This window comes from Andrena cerasifolii, chromosome 6, assembly GCF_050908995.1.
Source record: "Andrena cerasifolii isolate SP2316 chromosome 6, iyAndCera1_principal, whole genome shotgun sequence".
In the NCBI taxonomy this organism is placed as follows: Eukaryota; Metazoa; Arthropoda; class Insecta; order Hymenoptera; family Andrenidae; genus Andrena; species Andrena cerasifolii.
In genome coordinates, this window is record NC_135123.1 from 721,844 (window position 1) to 743,494 (window position 21,651).

A 21,651-nucleotide genomic window follows, 5' to 3' on the forward strand; every position below is an offset into this window, starting at 1 on the left:
CTTCGAGTTGCTATAAAGAAGAAACGGCATACCATGAGGGAGTTTCCGTTTTCCAATACCCTGAGTTCGCGTCAGCTACGAGGCGGAACCAGCTAAGCCATAAATTACCCAAAACAAATCGTTCTCTACCGCCGATTCGCAGGACAATACGGTCATAAACCGCGACCCTGACGAAATGCTTTGGCCAAGATTAGTGAGGGCGCTGATTGATCAAGGCAGTGAAGTCTCGTTAGCTACGGAAGCTTTGGTGCAACTGCTACGACTACCAAGGCGACCCTCGAATGTACACTTAATTGGCATCGGCAACCAGCGAAAGGAGCGAGTGCGTGGAAGCATACAACTGGAGTTCACGCCACATGGAGGCGACGGCTCACGGCAGATCACCAGGGCTTTGGTGCTGCCACGTATTACGGCCTATTCTCCACAGGTCAAGCAGTCAATAAATGTTTGGACTCACCTCCAAGGTCTACCACTGGCTGATCCGGACTTCACTGCTGGCACCCAGATCGATGTCCTGTTGGGTGCCGACGTCTACTCCATGATCTTGGAGGACGGCGTTCGCAAGGGGCAAGAGGGTGAGCCCATTGCCCAAAAGACGACATTGGGTTGGATTATATCCGGCCTTGCTACCACGGCTAATCCAGACGAACCGCGTGCTTCGAGCGGGCTCGTCACGCTGAAGCGTACGACGGAGGATGACCTCGTCCCGATGGTCCAACGGTTCTGGGAACAAGAAGAAGTGAGGGTGACGACTACCTTCAATGCTGAGGACCAGGAGTGCGAGGATTACTTTGCGACCACTCACCAGCGTCTTCCGTCCGGGCGCTATATGGTGCGCCTCCCCTTCAAGGAGACGCAAGGACTGGGCGAGTCTCGAGCCGGGGCCGTCCGAATGCTTCAACGGATGGAGGCCAAGAGCAGTCGGAACACCGCTTTCAAGGAGGCCTACCAGTCGTTCCTGCGTGAGTATGAGGAATTAAGGCATATGTCTAAGACCGATAAACTTTGCCCAGATGGCGAGAGCTATTACCTGCCGCACCACGGCGTACTAAAAGAGAGCAGTACTACCACGAAGCTTCGGGTGGTGTTCAATGGCTCCTACGCTACCAGCTCAGGGAAGTCACTGAACGACCTCCTCATGGTGGGACCCAACTTGCTACGGGGTCTTCTGCGAGTGTTACTGCGGTGGCGAGTACATCGGATTTGCTTGACTGCCGATATTGAAAAGATGTTTCGCCAAATTATCATGCACCCTGATGACCGCCGTTTTCAAAGGCTGCTTTGGCGACGACAAGAGGACGAAGCAATCAGCGATTACGAGCTGAATACGGTTACTTACGGCCTGGCTTGTGCCCCCTACCTGGCCATTCACACGCTGCGACAACTGGCTCAGGATGAACGCTCCAGGTTTCCAAGGGCTGCTGCGATCCTGGAAAGGGATGTTTACATGGAGGAGGCACGCAAGATCCAAGAGGAGCTGTGCCTACTCTGTAGGGCGGGCGGCTTTAATTTAAGGAAGTGGGTATCTAACTCCCCCACCTTACTGAAGGAGTTCTGGCGCCGGTAACTGTAACAGCAAAGATATTTTTGCAATCACTTTGGCTGTTGAAAATAGATTGGGACACCACGCTACCGCCAGCGGCCGGACGAGAGTGGACCCAATATCTAGCGGATCTGCCGAGCCTGGCAGAGGTCAGCGTGCCACGCTGGCTAGGACTTCACCCCAGGGTCAAGCATCTGGAGCTCCACGGATTTGCGGACGCTTCAGAGAGAGCCTTCGCCGCTGTGGTATATCTACGAGTCGTGGACGACGACGACCACGCGCAGGCGCACTTGATCACCTCCAAGACGAAGGTGGCTCCACTACAGCGAGTCACGCTCCCGAGACTCGAGTTGTGCGCTGCTGCAATGCTGAACCGTCTGGTGACCGTTACGAAGAGGACTTTGCAGCTGGACAGCGTCCCGACACACCTGTGGAGTGATTCAAAGATAACTCTGGACTGGATTCGCGGTCATCCGACAAGGTAGAAAACTTACGTCGCAAATCGAGTAGCGGACATCCAGCGAGAGCTACCGGACGCCCGTTGGCATCATGTGGCAGGGAGCGAGAACCCTGCGGACTGCGCTGCAAGGGGCTTGCCACCCAATCAACTACCGAGCTTTGATTTGTGGTGGACGGGCCCAGCCTGGCTCACCGGACCCCCTCACTGGTTGACCGACTTAGCAACCCAGGAGGAGGTTACAGATCTGGAGGCCAGAGTCGTGTCCAACCTGGCCACCAGTGGTAAAGAGGTTGCACACAATTACCTCTTAAACGCTTATTCTTCCATTCAGCGCCTCCTGAGGATAACGGCCTGGTGTCTACGCTGGACGACACACCGATCCACCCGAGGAGGCCGGGACCCGTGCCTGTCACCCGCTGAAATCGAGGCCGCGCAGGCGCGCTGGATCAGGGTGATTCAGCGCCAGGAGTTTCGGGAGGACTACCACCAACTGCTACAGGGAGCCCCGCTGACGAGTCGCAGTAAGCTGCTACGACTCACACCCTTCTTAGATTCCCAAGGGTTACTGCGGGTCGGTGGGCGGTTGAAGCACGCTGCGCTGTCATCCTGGGAGAAGCACCCCATCATCCTGCCAAAAGAAGGACACTTCACGGAGCTGTTAATTGACGAAGCTCACCGAAGAACGCTACATGGAGGGACGCAACTTACCTTGGCGGCTTTACGACAAAGGTATTGGGTATTGCAGGGTCGACAGAGAGTCAAGGCCCATATTCACCGCTGCGTCACCTGTCTCCGCTGGAGGGCATCGCCAGGACAACAGTTAATGGGAAACTTACCAGCTTACCGGGTCACGCCAGCCAGGCCATTTCTACAAGTGGGCTTGGACTATGCTGGGCCCTTCACACTATTGGCTTCCCGAGGCAGGGGTTGACGAACACACAAGGGTTATGTTGCCATATTTGTGTGTTTAACCACTCGTGCCGCCCACTTGGAGGTCGTCTCTGATTACAGTACCGAGGCCTTCCTTGCAGCACTGCGACGCTTTACCGCGAGGCGAGGTCTCTGTTCCACCATCCACAGCGACCGAGGCACCAATTTTGTCGGGGCAGCACGGGAGCTGCGCGATAACCTGGAACCTCTGCGTAGCACAAGTGAGGTTATGCAGGCCCATCTACTAGGCGACGGCATTACTTGGCGATTCAACCCACCTGCAGCCGCGCACTTCGGAGGAATTTGGGAGGCGGCCGTGAAGGCCACAAAGCACCATCTGAGGAGGGTCGTCAGCGATCAGCATCTCACATTTGAAGAGATGACGACCCTGCTTGCCCAAATTGAAGCGTGCTTGAACTCACGACCTCTGCAACCGCTGAGCGACGACCCGGGAGATGTCACGGCCCTCACACCAGGGCATTTCTTGATTGGTGACGCACTACTCGCCGTTCCCGATCCACCGGTGGAAGACGTCCCCAGGTCACGCTTGTCTCGATGGCATCTACTGCAGCAGATGAGACTGCAGTTTTGGCGTAGCTGGTCGCGCGAGTATCTACAGTCACTCCAAGCCCGCAATAAATGGACGCGACCTCACCCCCAACCACGAGTTGGGGATCTTTGTATCCTGAAGAATGAGCTTTTGCCACCCAACAAGTGGCCACTTGCACGAGTCACGCGATTGATCCCCGGGCCCGATGGATTGACACGTGTTGCCCATGTAAAGACCTCGCGATCGGAATTTGCCAGACCAATCGTCAAACTAATTTACTTACCACATGTTCAGGCTGCCGAAACGACGAATTCCACTTCAGATACACGGCACTAATTCACAACCGGGTCTAAATCGATGAACGATCTCCACATGAACCGGGCAGCGGCGCCGCTAGCCGCGAGCGATCACGCCATAGCGTCTCAGCCAATCCACGTTACACCTTAGTACATTCATTCATCGAACGATGAATGGCGGGCGGGAAATGTTCAAGAAAATAGTACTTATTGCGCCATCTCCCGAGCCCGAGTTAACTCAGGCGTGGTGACGCAAAATTCTATCCCCCCCTTGTTCATGTGGAGCATCGATCTTATCTCCCTTCCATCGATCGCCGATCGATGGAAGGGGGAGAGCACGCGGATTCGAGGAAATCGAGCAAGATTTCCTCGATCTACTTGTCGACGAGCCACCCGAGAGGTAACACCTGTTAAAACGCTTTGCCTGCTTTGCTTGACTTGCTTGAAACGTTTGCTTGCTACGAGAATCGTGCCGATTCCACGTGCTTCGCGCTGTTTAAGAATTAAACTCGCTAATCGTGCCGGGAAGCCAGTACCGCTGATATTAAAATTAGAATAATAATTGTTTAATAATTGTGCTCTATAAACTCTTTATTGTAATATAACTGTAAATAGACTTATATTTAAGATTAAATTTAGTGCTTAAATCAAAGACAGCCTCCACGCGAGTATCCCGATCCTGCGACGCGTGTGATCCGAAACTTTGCTAACACTCTTGTCTTCGGGCCCTTTCGAACTGAAACACGTGGTGTCTGCTGACTATCTCGAAGCAACGGGTACATTGGCAGTAAAAGGACGGAGCGGGGACTTTTGTGAAAGTGTAGGATGGGTCGTTCGTTGCACTTCTGCAAGGCACGTGTATTTCAAAAATGTGCTGGCGTCTTTTTACCTACAACCTCTTGTTCTGGTGGGAGTTAACCCATAATGGAACGAGAGAAACTCCTTGGGGGTAGAGGAAGTTGTTTGGAAAAAATCCTGTCAGTCAGCTAGCAATCTCGTCCCAGAAATGTTCTCCGCTCAAGAATGTTACGCGATGTTCTGGGTGTACGCCCATCTAAACCCCCAGCGAGGGTACGATTCGGCGTTTGGTGTCAAGATTATTCTCAACGAAGTCAATGATGCCGCAAGGTGTGCATAGACGCTGAGGGTGGTCACATCGAGCAACTGCACAACTAACAGTAATCGGCTCCTTTCAGGGCCACCAATTTTATAACGTAGGAACAACACGTCCCATGAAAAGTAAAATAAGTGATCAGTGTTAGTGGCCGTGCAGTGAAGTGAATATTCGGTACATTAACCCGGACGCACTTGACGTTGCGATCCTTACCTTCGGGTGGTGTCGTATACCTGCGATCAGCTGAGCACTGGGCGCAACCCTACCATAAATCTTTTCGTTCACCGATGACCGGGATCGACACAGTGACCTACATAGTGACACAGGTTTCCGAAAAGGAAGGAAAGGAATGCCCGAAGGGGTGAGTGTTATTTAATTTATTAGTGATTATTATGTGTAGAAATAAATTCTGATCGATTTTAGGGTTTAATAACAGTTTGATTTAAAAAATTACCTTTTGCCATTTTTCTGGTAGCTTACGAATATCACTGCGATAGAAATTTGGTTGCTTTATACCGATTATGTAAATCCAGTCTGAAAGAATTTATTCATACACCTATTATTATTGTTTAAATTTAGTTATGTTGGCCGTGATTAAACTACGGATTTTTACCTCAATAATGAATTATGATCACTTGTCGTGCATTTTTTGTTACATTACCTTTTCGTTTATGCCTAATTTGAAAACGAAATTTGCGTATTTCTTGTCCTCTCACTTCAAATAATTATTATTTAAGATTCTGCTTTAAACAAAAAAAACTGTGTAACGCGGTTTCCTTCGATGCATGCCGACTTGCTTGTTCGTACCTTCGTAGTACAAGCGCAGTCGCCTACCGCGTAGCCAACGCTACAACGGGAGCTCGGGCGGAAGGCGCGCGCTCTGATTGATCGGGGTTTTTTGTTAATATCTCGTTAACGAAGCTTCGGACAATATTTTCGCTAAGGAAAAAGTTGTTTCAAATCACCCCCTGAGTCACCCCTTTTAAGGAAATCCGACATTTTTGAGACACCCTGTATCACGGAATAATCATGCGTATCATCCAAAGAGTGTGACTTGGCGAAACGTCAAAGCGGAAAATATTGATTTTGATACCTATAGGAATAAAGTATCGGGGCTTCGGGCTAGTGTTGTTGCAGTTCAAACTGACCCTGTGCAAGTTCCTATGGATTTACCATTAACTAATCTATTTGCTGATGATGTTATCGAGTGGGATAAGTAAGCCAAATAAATTTTAATTATGTTTTTTTATATTCTATATTATTCCTTCATATTATTATTTCATATTATTATTTGTAACATTATATATTTCTTAAACATATATTATTTCTCAATTTTATTTACCCGTGTTCCTCCTCTCACCGCCTAATTTTTAAGATTCGCCGTTTCAATAATTATTATTTCTCTGCGTTGGGAAAAAAGATTTCTGCTGACGCTGCATAATTCAATTTCATTCTTCGCGCCGCCAAGTGACATCACCCTGCACGGCCGCTCCAGAGGAGTCGAATTACGCGATATCGTGCGAAACGCTGCGACGTTAAATCGGAACGCTTTAAAATACTGTTAGCTTTAGAATGCATGTGATTCCATCCCCTTTGCAGTGGTGACTGTTTCCCTCCTAGAATTTTAATTTTAAAGTAATGCTCCATCTTTTTCCCTCCAAGACGCGGTGTCGAAAAACGCCGATCTTTCCCGACATCGTCCGAAACAATATCTGATGCATCAATATGCATTTTTCAGAGGGAGGCATTGACCCCGAAAAAAATCACTTTCAGAACTTGGCCCATCCTGGGTTAGGTCTGAAAAATTTCTGACGGTGGGCCAGGTCTGGAGAGGCCTCCGCGGCGGCTCGGCCCGGACTAATCTCCTCGAGGATTACGGCTTCCCCCACTCCGCGGCTCGTTCGCGCGCACCCAGTCTTCCTCTCCCTGCAGGCTCCGCGCCCATGATTCTCTCCGCCGCGCTCCCCCGCGCGCCCTCACTTCCCCCCGCCCTCGCGCTCCCCTCAGAGGACTTGGTCTAGAACCCGCTTAGCCTTACTACTTACATTTAACCTTCGAAAACTGAGTGAGATCGAATCAAGACTATACAAGCCACTGAGCGTTTTCTTTAAACATTTTCCTTTCATCGTTGTTTAAACATATTTAAATGCTTATAATAATAATAACTTATATCGTAGTATTCATCGGTATTATATATTACCGATTATGTTGTAGAAGTCGCCACCGCCGCCGCCGTCGCCTTCGCTGCCGTCGTGGTTGCCGCAGTCGCGGTTGCCGTCGCGGTCGCCGCCGCCTCCGCAGGTACGTAATACTTTGCAATGCCTTGTGTGTTTGATGTTTAATATGTTTAATGTGTTAATATTATATCGATGATTGTGTGTTCTAGGACTTGCTGCACCCCGCGCCGCTGCAGCGGGTGTTGCGGCCCCTGCGGCAGGAGCCCGTATATGGAGCCGCGCGGCTGCGGCCATATGTAATGTTGCGGGTCCTGCGGCGACCACAGCGACCGATTCTACAGATATTCGCGTCACCGCAGCTGTCACCACCATCGCCCCCATCGCCCACCATCACCCCCATCACCCCCACACTATTAGTCTTTATATATTCATTATTTTTCTTTTATTGTTATTTTTTCCTTTTTTTCATATATATTGTTACGTTTCCGTGTAACGGGGGTTGCTCGGTTTGGCATTATAAGGTTTAATACAACAACACAACATGAAACTACAAGAACAAAGGTAACGGAATACAATCTCCAAGGCTCTACAATGTTAATATCGATACGTCTGTACGCAATCGCGGCTGACTCTCGAATGACAGCTTGACAGGCGATCGATCCGATGTCCTTCTTCTCGCTGTCCTCTTGTTCCAGTCGCGAACACCAGCAGGCCTTGGATTCCATCCAAAGGGTGCTCGCAACACTGCCCCCCCCCCCTCTGAAAGAGTGGTCGTCCCGACCGCTGCAGCCTCTTGGTTATGACAGCCGTACTATGGTCCGGAAGAGTGGGAAAACGCTGCGTGCCCTCTTCCGTCCGACGCCTCGGCATTTGCCTTCACGCCCAAGGGGAGAACCACCCAAAAACCCTGGGCAAGGCATGGGTACGGTGGATCCCCCAAAGAATTTTCACGTCCTTACCCTCTACTTGCATCTTCGTTCTTGGGCGCTTCTCCCTTGAAAAAGGCTTCTCTTCTTCGACGACACGACCTCTTCTTGGGCAAAACGGATGGGGGATGTCCTGTCATTCGGTGAACGGAACTCCGTTATGACGTTCCTTTTTTGCCTCCTTTCCGTTTTTCCGCTTCTGTTCCTGTGTTCTTCGCGGGCGGAAGTGTGAAAACCGTCTCCTCACTAGCGCTGGGTTATTCCTATCTTCTGTTGCTGGGACTGCTCCGGTTCGAGGTCGCGTCTCCGGCTGGCGCGATGATCTGGGCTTCCTCGGATGTCGCCATTCCGGATTCCCTCTGGTACTTCTCCAGGCAGCTAGCATCGGGATTTCCTAGTAAACGGGCGACAACATTTTAACAGATCCAACGTAATGTCGAGAAACGATGGAGCCGAAAGAACCTGGAGGACGGAAAGGCGAGCCGGGCACGAAAGCAGAGGATCGCACCTAATCAATGAGCTTTGTTTCGTGTACATGCTGTATATAGTGCTTTTTCTTCTTACTAGATTTAAGACGTATCACATAAGTTACTTTTAATAATAGTGTCGCCATCTGACGCGACACAAAGCGTTCATGAGCTTCTCTCCCCCCACTAATCAACTAACTACGTTTTCCGCGATCGCGGAAGTCTTCTCTCCGTCTGCCAGGAGTCGGTTCTGGTCGGTTCAATGCTCGTGTTCGCAATACTTGCGAATTCTATACTGGTTACGCGAGAGAGAAATAGTGAACGCTTGATAATATCATCGATATCTGTTCCATGCTCGCGTTACGTACGATTCATACCTGATACTCGGGTTAAAAGTTAGTGTGACACAAGAACTTGTAAAGACGAAAACTTTATTATAATCGTTCAAGCCTACGGGACGTTACAAACTAGACGATATTTAAAACTATCCTAATTCTACTCAAATTTACTTATATCTAGTTAACCTACTTCCAACTAATAAACCAAAGGACTGCGTATCGGTTACAGCCACTTGCTTTGTCTAAGATTCTAACTTAAACAAGCTTGCTACCGGCCCGTTCCCCGATCAATCCGCCCAATACTCCCAGCTCGTGAAGTCTTCACTCTTCTTTCTTCCAATCTCCTCCATTTCTCCAATACTTGGCATCCTGATGGCCCCATTCCTCTTCTAGGCGTCTGGTGCTGCTCCAGGGGACTGTCCTGTGCGTCCTGTTAGCGCTCCCGTCTCCGCGACATCCCCTCCAGCCGATCCAAGCATCGCTTGTCCGACTGGTGATTGGGGGTGCCATTTCCCGTTTGCTGTCCACCCCGCATTGCTGCAACCCGGGTATCCCATGGTATCCTCCATGCCGGGGCCGTCCCTGTGAGCTCATGGGACTCACTTCCGGGGGGGGGGGGGGCTAGCGGAGCGGTTTCAGGTATGTCGGGGCTCCGCTGCGGACCACCACGCTATTGTGGCACATTTGGGGAATTCCGGAGCGTGTATACAGGCCGCGGTAGCAGTCCCCCGACACCTTGTCCCTCGTCGTGGGGTTTCGTGCTCTCTGAAACAATTCAAGGAAAAGGGGGCTGGGCTACGAAAGTAGCCTCCGCAGCCCAGTCCACTGAGTAGCTTAAACACTAATCTTCTCCCATGCGTCTTGACAGTGGTATTGTCCCTTGACGTCTTCATTCCTGTTGCAATTTCCCTTCGTATTTCGCAAGGCGACGCGCGTGGACCGCCTTCAACTTCTTCCTAGGTGAGCGTTGAATCCTGTAGATGACGTCGTTGATCTTGTCCACTATCGTGTAAGGGCCTCCCCAATCCGCTTGCAGTTTCGGACACTTTCCTTTTACTCTTCGTGGTTGGACCAACCACACTCGTTCTCCGGGCGGGAACTCTATCGGGTGGATTCGATTGTGGTACCAGGACTTCATTTTCGAACTGTAGATGTCCAGACGGCGTCGAACAAACTCGCGGATCCTCTTCATTTTTCCTCGGATCCATTCGGAATATCCTTGTTCGATGTCGTCTCCTTCTTCTACTTCTGTGGGCAGTCCTCTCCATAACAGCAGGCGTTAATTAGGTATCCTCATGTCGTGCTGGTCTGTAAGAGGAACATGGGAATCCATTCGTCCCAATCCCGCTGGTGCTCTGAAACAAACATCGCGAGATATTGCAGCAATGTCCTATTCAAACGTTCCACCAACCCATCAGATTGAGGATGCAGGGGAGTTGTTCGCGTTTTCCTGATCCCCAGCAGTTTCAGCCATTCCTTGAACACGGAGAATTCGAAGTTCCTTCCTTGGTCCGTGTGTATCGCCAACGGTACACCATAACGACATACTACGTCGTGCAAAAGAGTTCTTGCCACTGTGACAGCTGGCTGGTCTGGCATTGCGATTACTTCCGGCCACCGAGTAAAGTAGTCCGCCACGACCAGCATAAACCTGTTCCCGGCCTGAGACCTCGGGAGCGGACCCACAACGTCCAGGGAAAGCCTCTCGAACGGAGCTCCCACGTTGTATACTCTCAAGTTTCCTGCTCCCCTCTGACCTGGTCCCTTCTTCGCCGCACAGGTGTCACACCGCCGGCACCACTCCTGAACGTCCTGTTGACACGTAGACCAGAAGAACTGTTGGCGGATCTTCACCAAGGTCTTGTTCACTCCAAAGTATCCAGCTGATGGCGCATCATGGAGCTCCTTTAGTACTCCTGCAACCCTTTCGCGCGGCACCACCAAAAGCCATGAGGTCGTTGTTGCATCGTGGGACTCCCATTTCCTGAAAAGCAAACCTTCGTGAACTTCCAGCGAGTCCCAGATTGTCCAGTAATATTTCAGCTGCAGGGAGAAACGAGCAACGTCTTGCCAGCCGGGCTTCTCTCCTTCCCCCTGCTTCTTAAGGATGAAGCCGATCTCTTCATCCTCCTCCTGGCTTCGTTTTCACTCGCTCTTCCTTTCGTCGCAAAATATCCTGTGAATCCTCTTCGTGGTATGCACTTCCTCTTCTGCTTCTTTCTTCTCCAGTCAATCGCAGTTCTTACAATTTTCTTCGACGCAAGGTCTTCGTGAAAGTCCATCAGCGTTTCCGTGGGCTTTTCCTTCCCGATGGCGTATCTCAAAGTCGTATTCCTGTAATCGTTCGATCCAGCGGGCGACCTGTCCTTCAGGGCGCTTGAAGGTCAACAGCCAGCGAAGCGCGGCATGGTCTGTTCTTATCAGCAATCTTCGTCCGTAGAGGTAGTGGTGGAAATGCTCAACAGATTTCACCACCGCTAGTAACTCTCTCCGAGTCACGCAGTAGTTCCTCTCCGATTTTCCCAAGGTCTTGGAGAAATAAGCAACGACCTTTCCCTGTCCTTCGTGTTCTTGTGAGAGGACGCCGCCTATGGCGAAATTAGAGGCGTCCGTGTCCAGTGTGAAATTCTTGTCTATTACTGAGTAGGCTAGTACCGGGGCTGCGGTTAGTTTCCTCTTCAGCTCTTGGAAAACTCCTTGGCATTCTTCGATCCATTGGTAGTTCCGTTTGGTCTCGGTGAGGCGATGCAGGGGCTTGGCGATCCTGTAGAAATCCTTTACAAATTTGCGGTAGCAAGTGCACAATCCTAGGAAACTTCTTAATTCCGTGACGTTTCTTGGCTATGGCCACTCTGAAATGGCTTTAATTTTCTCCGGGTCCGTCTTAACTCCACTCTCCGTTACGATGTGGCCCACATATTTCACTTCTCGGCAGAAGAAGGAGCATTTCTTGGGGCTCATCAATAGTCCGGCCTGACGTAGACGAGAAAACACTGTTCGAAGGCGTTCAAGCTCCTGCTCGAAATCACTTCCGTAGATTATGATGTTGTCCAGGTAGACCAAGCAGACCTTCCAGGTCAAATCCTGGAGTACGCCCTCCATCAAACGCTCGAACGCCGTGGGGGCGCCGCATAATCCAAAGGGCATCACCCCGAATCGCCACAGTCCCGTCCCTACTGAAAACGCAGCCTTCTCTCGGTCCTTTTCGTTCATAGAGATTTGCCAGTATCCGCTCTGCAAATCCACGGTTGAGAACCACGACGATCCGGCGAGGGCGTCCAGCGTATCCTCTACAATGGGGAGAGGATACGAGTCCCTCTTCGTAATCTCGTTCAGGCGTCGATAGTCCATACAGAATCTTATGGAACCGTCCTTCTTCTTCACGAGGACTATCGGTAATGACCAGGGGCTCTGTAATTCCTCGATAACGCCCTGGTCCTTCATTTTCTGTATCATTTTCTCCACTTTCTCGAGTTGATGCAACGGCAATCTTCGGGGTGCTTGCTTGATGGAAATGGAATCTCGTGTATTAATCAGGTGTTTGACCAGATCGCATTTTCCAGACTGGTTCGAATCCTTAGCGAAAACATTCCGAAACTCGTAGAGTAGATTAGTAAACAGCTTCTCCTGTCGTTCTGACAAACCTGACGAGCAGCGAATATGCAGCTCCATCAAACGCCGTAGGACGACCGTTTCCCTTTCTTCCTCGTGCTTCCTCCTCTCGGCGGTTGACTCACCAAAACGCATCTCCGGCTCGCCGGGAAGGCACAGCACACTTCGGGACAGGTCGATGCCGCAACGGTGCCCCCTCAGGAACGCCGCTCCCAAGATGCACTTTTCCACCATATCGACAATGTAGAAGTCTTCTACGCTCGAAAGCCCCTCAATGCAGAGCCCCAAGCTCTTCCCACCGAACACCTTCATTTTCTCTCCAGTAGTGGAGCGAATGTCTAGTCCTGGTCGGGCGACGTCCCTGGACGCACACAGCTCCCCGTCCAGAAGGTTGATAGGAGAACCCGTATCCTGAACAATCCTACAAGGTTCCCCACTGATCCTTCCACACACGCAAATCCCGTCAGCCGGACTCCACTGACGCGCAGTCGCCCCCCGCATCGCCACACTCCCGAAGACCGGGGGACCGCTTCCCACGGACCAACGCCTTCCCCTCACGCCCCCCTCCCCGCCTCCTTGACAGGGCCTCTTCAAAGGTGCAACTCCCGTCCGGCCGCTCTAGGCCCTGAAACAGTCCGATTCCCGGGTTTGGTTGGCCTGCTCCTCTTTTCCGGATACCTTGAATTGTCGGAGCGTTTAGCCTTCCGTTTCTCTGAGTACCTATCTCGTGACTCGACTGGGGGGGGGGGCGAGACATCGCCTCAACGGCCTCAATTTCTAGAGCTCTGGTCACTGCGGCTTTTAATTGAGACGCGGCGAGTTTGTCACGGGTTTCCACCGGGCAGTCGGCGAACGCGGACTGCGTTAAACGTTCAATTTTGGTGGCGAGCGAGGAGATGCTTTCATCCCTCGGCTGCCTATGGCTCTGGAAGATTACGTAGTTAAAGTTGGACAGATTTTTCGCCCCGTAGCGGAATTCGAGCGCCGAAACCAATTCCGCGAAAGTTTCGCATTGGGCAGCGGAGAGCGTCGTAAGAACGCTCATCGCAGTGCCCCCGAGAGAAGCGATCAAGGCTGTAGCCTTCTTTTGGTCATTCCAACCATTTGCACGCGCGATCGTTTCAAATTGCACCTTGTACTCCTCCCACGAATTTTTCCCATCAAACATTGTCGATTTCACAGCGTATTCCAAATTGAGAACGTGCGGTCCGACAAAGGGGCAGCGGCGGGCACACTGACGGGTGCGGGGACATGCGCCGGGGAACACTATTTACAACAGGCACATTCTCCCCACCCCGAGGGTTCGCGCCGCTACCAACCGAACTATGGCCGTTTTGTAACGAGGCGGTTACGACCTCAATTCGCTCCTCCATGTTCGACATGCGCGCCTCGACAGCCGCTTGTGTCTGTCGGTCGGCGGCTTCCCCCTCTTCCCTGCGACGGTCTTCCCTCTGCCAGCGGGCTTCGTCGTCCCACCGCTGTTCCCGCATCTGTCCCACGATGCTTAACTGGAGGGAGGTGAACAGCTCCTGTATAGAGGCATCACCCGTCGTTGCAGGAGAAATGTCCGAAGTGACCGCGGATGCGCGAATGGGCATCCCACTTCTGACACCAATATTACGTTTCCGTGTAACGGGGGTTGCTCGGTTTGGCATTATAAGGTTTAATACAACAACAGTCGTTGTTCCAGTCGCGAGCAACAGCAGGCCTTGTATTTCGTCCAAAGGGTGCTCGCAACAATATTATATATTATTATTACCATCGTCATCGTCATCGTCATTGTCATCGCCATCGCCATCGATATCGCCATCGTCATCGTCATCGTCATCGGCATCGCCATCGCCATCGTCATCGTCTCCATTTTATTTACCCGTCTTCCTCCTTCTTTCCTCGTCACACAATTTTAAGATTCGACGTTTCCGAATTCTGCAGGTGCCGTATAATCTTATTTCGTTCGCGCTATGAAAATGGTGCTTGCTATATGTATCATTCGGGAAAAATTAATGTCAGAGAGCTGGCGTTGGGGGAGTTGGTTAGGCGGGCCAGTTCCTAGTTAAGCGTCACAGTGTACGGGCATACCGAAGCAGTCCTCCAGCTTTACGACTAGAGTGCAATAAATCGCGTGGCGGGATCCGCCGAAGAACGCTCTCCAGTGCAGGCCTCCAACAAACCTGTCCAAGCTGGCTACAATCGATTCCACTATTCAACGTGTGAACATTTCACACCCCCCAGTGCACCTCACGCAACGTGTGACACAAACAACGCTATAAGATTGCGGGTGTAAGTGACCACCTCCCGAGGGCTAAGGCCCGTTCTTCCATTCCCACCCACAAGAAGGACGGAAACAATTATGTCACTAATCTTTAACAGTACACGGAAGATGTACTCTATCCACCCGCTCCAATCGCGAAGATGGAGACCACTTTAAAAGATAACCCTCTAGTCTTAAAAGCTCCAGAAACCTAAATTCTACACACAAATAATAAAAGGCAAAACGGGAAAAATATATAACCCCATGCCCATCATAGTAAAAAAAGACCATGGAACAAACAACATAAATTCGCCATCCACATCGGCGAATAATAACAAGAAAGCCTCACACTAGGGTGGAGTGAAAAAAAAACTTTTTTTCGATGATCAAATTCTAATAGTGCGGAAAAGTTGCCTACGTGGCCCAATAAAACGTGTAAAAAAATTCTGCTCGATCGGATAATTTCTTCTGTGTGCACCAGAGGCCTTAACTTTCAAAATTTTAGTAAAAAACTTAAGAAAGTTCAACATTCTTCCGTTGGTGGTTTCTATCTTTTTCTTTACCCAGGACTATATCTGTTGCATAAATGAAGCAAAGAAACACCCGTGGTTCGTTTCGGAACCACAGAAATGGCCTATCGGCACTATTCGTCCACTTTCCTAACGGAATAAGTGGCCCAAAACCCACCACGCGGAGGTAGCTGTACGTCGGGCTCCTTGTTTTTGTGTTGTTTTTTGTATTTTAATTTTTTTTTGTTTCTTTAAATAATTTTATTGTTTTTTTTTGTAATGTATTTTCATATTTCTATTTGCCAGAACGAGAAACTGCGCTTGTTATACCTGTTATTGATGTGCAAACTTTGCAGTGAGAACTAATTATTCGTTTCAAAATTTGGCATCAATGGACGGAACAACAATGTACACCGAATGAAACCATCCCTTGCATCGCTGCCGCACACTTGACAGGATGCTTCGGTCACGAGTTTCACCATGCGTTCGACTGCAAGGGTGTGGTAGGCATACTTAAGAAATTCCCAGTCTAGAAACAAGCTGTTACTCGACAATTTCTCTGATAGCTCCTGAACTTATTCCGTTAGGAAAGTGGACGAAGAGTGCCGATAGGCCATTTCTGTGGTTCCGAAACGAACCACGGGTGTTTCTTTGCTTCATTTATGCAACAAATATAGTCCTGGGTAAAGAAAAAGGTAGAAACCACCAACGGAAGAATGTTGAACTTTCTTAAGTTTTTTACTAAAATTTTGAAAGTTAAGGCCTCTGGTGCACACAGAAGAAATTATCCGAACGAGCTGAATTTCTTTACACGTTTTATTCAGTAGTATTACAAGGGGGATTCTAATTCAAATTTGAGTTTCACGGTCATGATAACCGACCTTGAAATCCAAATTTGAGTTTGAAAAGTTGCTTTTTTTGCCGGCGGGCGGCGGCAGATGACGTCATAGAGATGGCGGAGTGGTGGGGGGGGGGGGGTATAGCGCGAGGAGCAGATATCGATACCCAACCGATCTCGACCCGATACACCGAAGTGCATCGAGGAGGAACCGCGGGTGAAGGTGCTACTCCGGAGCGTGGTACAGACTGTCGGTAAGGAACGTGCTACTCTGGAGCGTGGTACAGACTGTCGGTAAGGAAGGTGCTACTCTGGAGCGTGGTACAGACTGTCGGTAAGGAAGGAAATATTAATTTTATGATATTAATATAAATGAAAAATACTTCTCGGGGCGACGGGGCTCGAACCCAAGACCTCCGCGGTACGATTCAGCCGCCTAACCAACTCCCCCAAACGCCGTCTCTCTGACATTAGTCTTTTCCGAATGGTACATATAGCGAAACCAACGGAGCGTCACAAATGTGACACACACACACACACACACACCATGAGCGATAATAATTTATTTTTATGAGAAATTGTATTATTTTTATTCGGTTATAGATAGAACAAAATGATGCAACTTTTGTTTAGTGGAATTCGTTGCGTCGAAATAAATCAACAGAATTAGGTGGCGAGGAGGATGATGGGCGAATCAAATGGTACAAATCATAAAATTAAAAGAATATAATTTAACAGTGATATAAAATATGAAAATATAAAATAAAAAGAAAAGAATATAAATATAAAATATAAATATAAAAATATAAAATAAAAAGAAAAGTATATAAATATAAAATATAAACATAACAATATAAAATAAAAAGAATATAAATATAAAATATAAATATAAAAATATATAATAAAAAGAAAAGAATATAAATATAAAGTAGAAATATAAAATATAAAAATAGAAATATAAAATATAAAATAAAAAATAGAAATATAAAATAAAAAATATATCATTGAGGTGGCTGTGAGGGTGACCGCGGCGGTGAGGGTGATGGCTGCGACGCGGTTGCCGTAACCGTCGCACGCCGGGCGACGGCGGCGATGGGGACCGCGGCCGTCTCAGCCGCAGCGGCCCCACTCGCCGATACGGCAGCCATGACTGCCGCAGCCGAGCCGCCATCACGGGGCCGGCCGCATTCTCCGCCGCAGAGGATTGTATCTCCTCCTCCTCCACCAGCCGCGCATGCATCATGAAATATATGCTCTAGAACACACAAAACATCGATATAATATTGATACAAACATATTAAATATCAAACGCACAAAAACAATGCAAATTATTACATACTTGCAGCGGCGGTGAAGGTGGTGTAGGCGGTGATGGCTGCGGCGAGCCCCAGTCCGGCGACCACACGCGCGGCGATGCAGGTGACGACGGTGGCGACGGAGGTGATGGCGGCGATGGCGGTGACGGGGGTGATGGCGGCGATGGTGGTGACGGGGGTGATGAGGGTGGCGAGTCCTGAAACATAGAAACCCGCGATATAATATTGACACAACCGTCTGATTTAATCTCACTCGGTATCAATGGTTAAACGCGATAAATGTTAAAAAATATTGTTAAGTACTTACCTCGGGGTCACACTCGGGGGCAATTCTTAGTAATCCCACTTTTTCTTTTTTTTCCGAAATGAAACTTATCACACAAAATCGGGCTGACACCGTCATGATTTGAATGCAACTGGTCTCGATGCATCTCTTGGCTCTCGCATGTCAAAACCCCCTCATATGATGAAATCGAGAAATGCATAGCTTTGCAAAGTAGGATACCTTTGTTCTTCGCCATCTTCATCACAGGCCACCTGCATTTTCGCTGTCCATCCTCTTCCATGTACTTATCTTCATCTTCACTGAGCGTCCTCTCCTTATTCACACGCATCTTCTTTCTCTTCTTCTTTGGGCACATCATTCGACTAGACCATACTACTCTGATCGCGTATTGAACATGTATCGATCCACCTTGAACGTGTATCAAACGTGTATTGGACCACTTTCAACGTCATCTATCGTACCACTTTGAACATCTATCGAACGTCTATCGTACCACTTTGAACATCTATCATACCACTTTCAACGCCTAACGTACCACTCTGAACATCTATCGAACGTCTATCATACCGCGTTGATCATGAATCGTACTACTTGTACATAATTACAACAATCGTCTTAATCTAGCGTACATGCAGAAGGTTGGAGGTTGAGGAGGGTGAAGAAAAAAACAGTTATGCATTAAAAATTGATTATATTTTATTTGTGTATTTCCCTCTGGCGTTTAGACCACCGGTTGAATATTTTAAATACATTTTGCATGGCACAGTGCTTTGCGTGTCTGCCACATCGCAGAGTTTTAACTACGTTTAGCTTATTTAGGGATTTGATATCCTCGTAGTCAATGTCTAGCGTCTCGATGATCACGTCCGCTCTCGTATTTTCATCGAGGAAATCCACGAGCCAATCGCGTTTCTGCAGCCCTTTAACGTATACGACATGGGGTGTGTCATCTTCCTCGTCGATCGCATCTGCTACAGCTTTCATAATTAGCTGTTTAGCCATACTGTACGGAACGTCTCCATCTTCCCAACGTAGTTCATGATGTTTTGCCACCAACCACCGGATGCTCGATTTGTCGGATTTTGTAAGAAGATATTGTGGCATCGAACTCCCAAAAATATAGTGCGAGAGAATTGTTCCCTTTCATAGCACAGCCACTTCCTTCACGACAAATCCACTAACCCAGACCATTATCGATACAATTTAGAGGTCCGTTCGCTTCAAAGACAGACTGGAGAATGCGGTCTTTCTCGTAAAGCATCTCGATTTTCACGAGGAAATTTTGCACGAATTTGGTACAGGAGAGGGCGGGCAAGTAGTGCAGTAATTTAGTTGATTTTGCGCACCACATTTGTCAGCGGATTGTATTCAACTACCCGATCGTGCAGAATGAGAGAGTAGGCTGTAGTATTTGCAGGTACGTTTTCTTTACAATCAAATTCTATGCGCACGTCCATGGTGCTATTCTTGATCGACACATTTTGCCGCGAGCAATCAATCACCACGAGGGGGCCAAATTGTAAAAATTGGGCCACGGTGAATAATGCCTCGTTGCAACTATGTCCGTAATACGACTTACGAAAATGCGTATATATGTTAAATAAGATCGCGTGCCTATTCTTGTCAAAGTCCAAGTTCATGTCATCGTACGGGTAAAATTCCGAGTTGAGAAAAAGTTTTACATTGGTCAATTTGCAGTGGTCGAATCGAGTAACATCTTCAGTCATCACATTCTTTCGAGCAGTCTGTAGAGCAAAGATAATGTATCGCGGCTTCTCCAACTGTGCAGCTGCCTTCACGGCTCACGAATGCTTGGTCGTGCTCTGTAAGAGAGGATATTCGTACAGATCCCACGAGCGAAAACTAATGCTCAGGTTTTGTCCACTTTCCAGAGCATGTAACAGCGATAGCTTAGTAACATCGTTTAGCGTCACGTGAAGCATCCGCCATTGCACTTTAAGTAATTCAATTTCTGGCTGCAACATCGGCGAGCCTAGTAGAGAATTGTTATCGTTGCGCGATCGTATTAAAATCAATTCGTGACGCGCATTAATAACCATGCGTTTGTAGTCCTCGCAAAATCCCAACAAATATTTGAGCGGGATGCAAAAATTGAAATGATTTTTCACTATTAGCTCATGGTGCCGTTTCAAGCCCCATCCCGCATTCTCCATATTTTTGTCTTCATTAGATGTCATCGACACATAGTTTTTAAGTGTGCTAGTTATTCCAACGTTTCTGTTGCGATCAATCTCCACACCATTCAGTTCGTATCGAATCTCATCAAATATGAATGCCATGCAATTATTTCCCAACATCACCGTTGATACATCATTCGGCTTATTTATCGTCAATTTCCCCTCCAGGCAGAGGAAACTTTCACACGGCAATGTGTATAAATCCTGCTGCTGTATAGGTATTCTTATCTCATCGCTGTACCCAAACGTCGTGTTGACGTAAGGGTTGTATGTGTGAGTCTCGGGCTTGACGATGCGATCATCAAACGTCGGCTTCGCGTCAATGCTTAGAATGTCGGTCATTTTTCAACTTAATTACGTACAATGAATCCCAGCGATTTAAAAAAATGCAATGTTCGCAGCACTGAGCCTCATCTTTTTAGCGTAATCAGAGCTGTTGCAGTTGTTGTTCTTGTTGTTGTTGTTGCAAACAATTTCGTTTGAAAGAAACGTGTTTCTGGAGTCGTTCAACACAAGCATCTCATTCGGCCGCACCACATGTATTATCATCGGCGTCGTCGTACGTGCAGTCCGATGGTAATCTCTTCACCTCGAAAATCAAGCAACCGTCCGTCTTGATCCACAACGCGTATCGTTAGATCCGAAATGACCTGTGCGGTGATTGGAAGGTAAATGATCTGTGCGGGCGTTTCCGATATCTTATATCCCGGCGGTACTCTGGGAGAAAATGAATGTATCGTATGTACGCGCTTCCCATTGCTGTACGCGCCAGCGGTCACGCTACATACTATGCGAATAATGTTCAAATTCATGATATTAATCGGATCGTTCTATTCGTGCCACTGTCCCGGTTCTAATACGCGATTCGTCGAGAATCCCAGTAACGATCCAATGTTATTGGGCTTCGTAAAGTCTACAATGAACGAGCAGTACAGCTCACTTTTCATGGTGTTGTTGTTGGGGCGCAACACTATAGGATACTCATCGTTGTCGCTGCCATCGTTGGCATCGGTGCCATCGAGTTTTTGAGGATACCGCTCAAGTAATCGCTGTTTCAAAAACTTGGCAATGGCGTCTAATTCGTATGAACCGTGGGGAATCGTAATGTATTCATGGCTGATGTCGACGCTGCTGTTGGTCTCATAGTTTGTGGTGAAGTAGAATTTATCGTTGCTCGAGTCGATGTTGGGTATTGTATGGTAAGTTTCAAGGGTTGTTAGGCCAAGCTCGTAATCATCATCGCTCAAATCTATGGGCGGAAAGTAGCTCACCGCGAGGGTGCTACTCTTGCCGGTTAGAGTAAATGTTAACGACATATTCCAAGCTGTACGACTGGACTCGTACTGAATCAAAGTGGTGAGAAGTCAATCCTTAAATATGCGGCCAATCGTTTGTAGAATGCGTAGACATAGTTGCCCACAATTGCTCTGATTGTACTCCTGATAAGGCGCGTGATTGTATTCGATTTTCACGACATCTTTATCCAGATATTGTACCAATTCCTTAGGCGGTCGAAGATTGCCAAAGCTGTCGAAGTATACAGCTCGACGCCCCCTCTTCGCATACGCCACCCAATGAGTCCCCGGTCCCTCGACATTGTCCAAATTCACGATACCGCTCTCGTTTCGACGTACTCCTCCAATAGGTAGTGCATTGTGCATAAAAACACCTCTAAAAAATGGAATACGCATACGTTTTGCCAACTCCCCCAATTGCGCATCTGTAGTTACGCCCTCGGGCATTTTTATTGTCTTTTCGGCGTTGTTTTTTTTTTGTATCGATATTCCCCGTCCGCGCTTGTATGGTGCGAGATAAAGTCCGCGACCTTCCATGGTGCGAT

The 21,651-nt window shown here is 48.6% G+C and overlaps 2 long non-coding RNA genes across 3 annotated transcripts in view; both read right to left on the reverse strand.

The window, feature by feature from the left end:
• LOC143370507 (uncharacterized) overlaps window positions 1-21,651 on the reverse strand; it is a 106,897-nt gene that overhangs the window by 85,138 nt on the left and 108 nt on the right. The window contains exon 1 of one of the 2 annotated variants that reach the window (XR_013085644.1): window positions 19,509-19,521. The exons of the other annotated variant lie outside the window; for it this stretch is intronic. This is a non-coding gene — a long non-coding RNA (uncharacterized LOC143370507). Of the gene's footprint in view, window positions 1-19,508; window positions 19,522-21,651 lie in introns of those variants that run through there. 2 annotated transcript variants of the gene reach the window in all.
• LOC143370502 (uncharacterized) lies at window positions 1,555-2,191 on the reverse strand. The gene is made up of 2 exons (XR_013085634.1): window positions 2,038-2,191; window positions 1,555-1,971 (listed from the first exon to the last, which is right to left on the reverse strand). It is a non-coding gene; the product is annotated as an uncharacterized LOC143370502 (long non-coding RNA).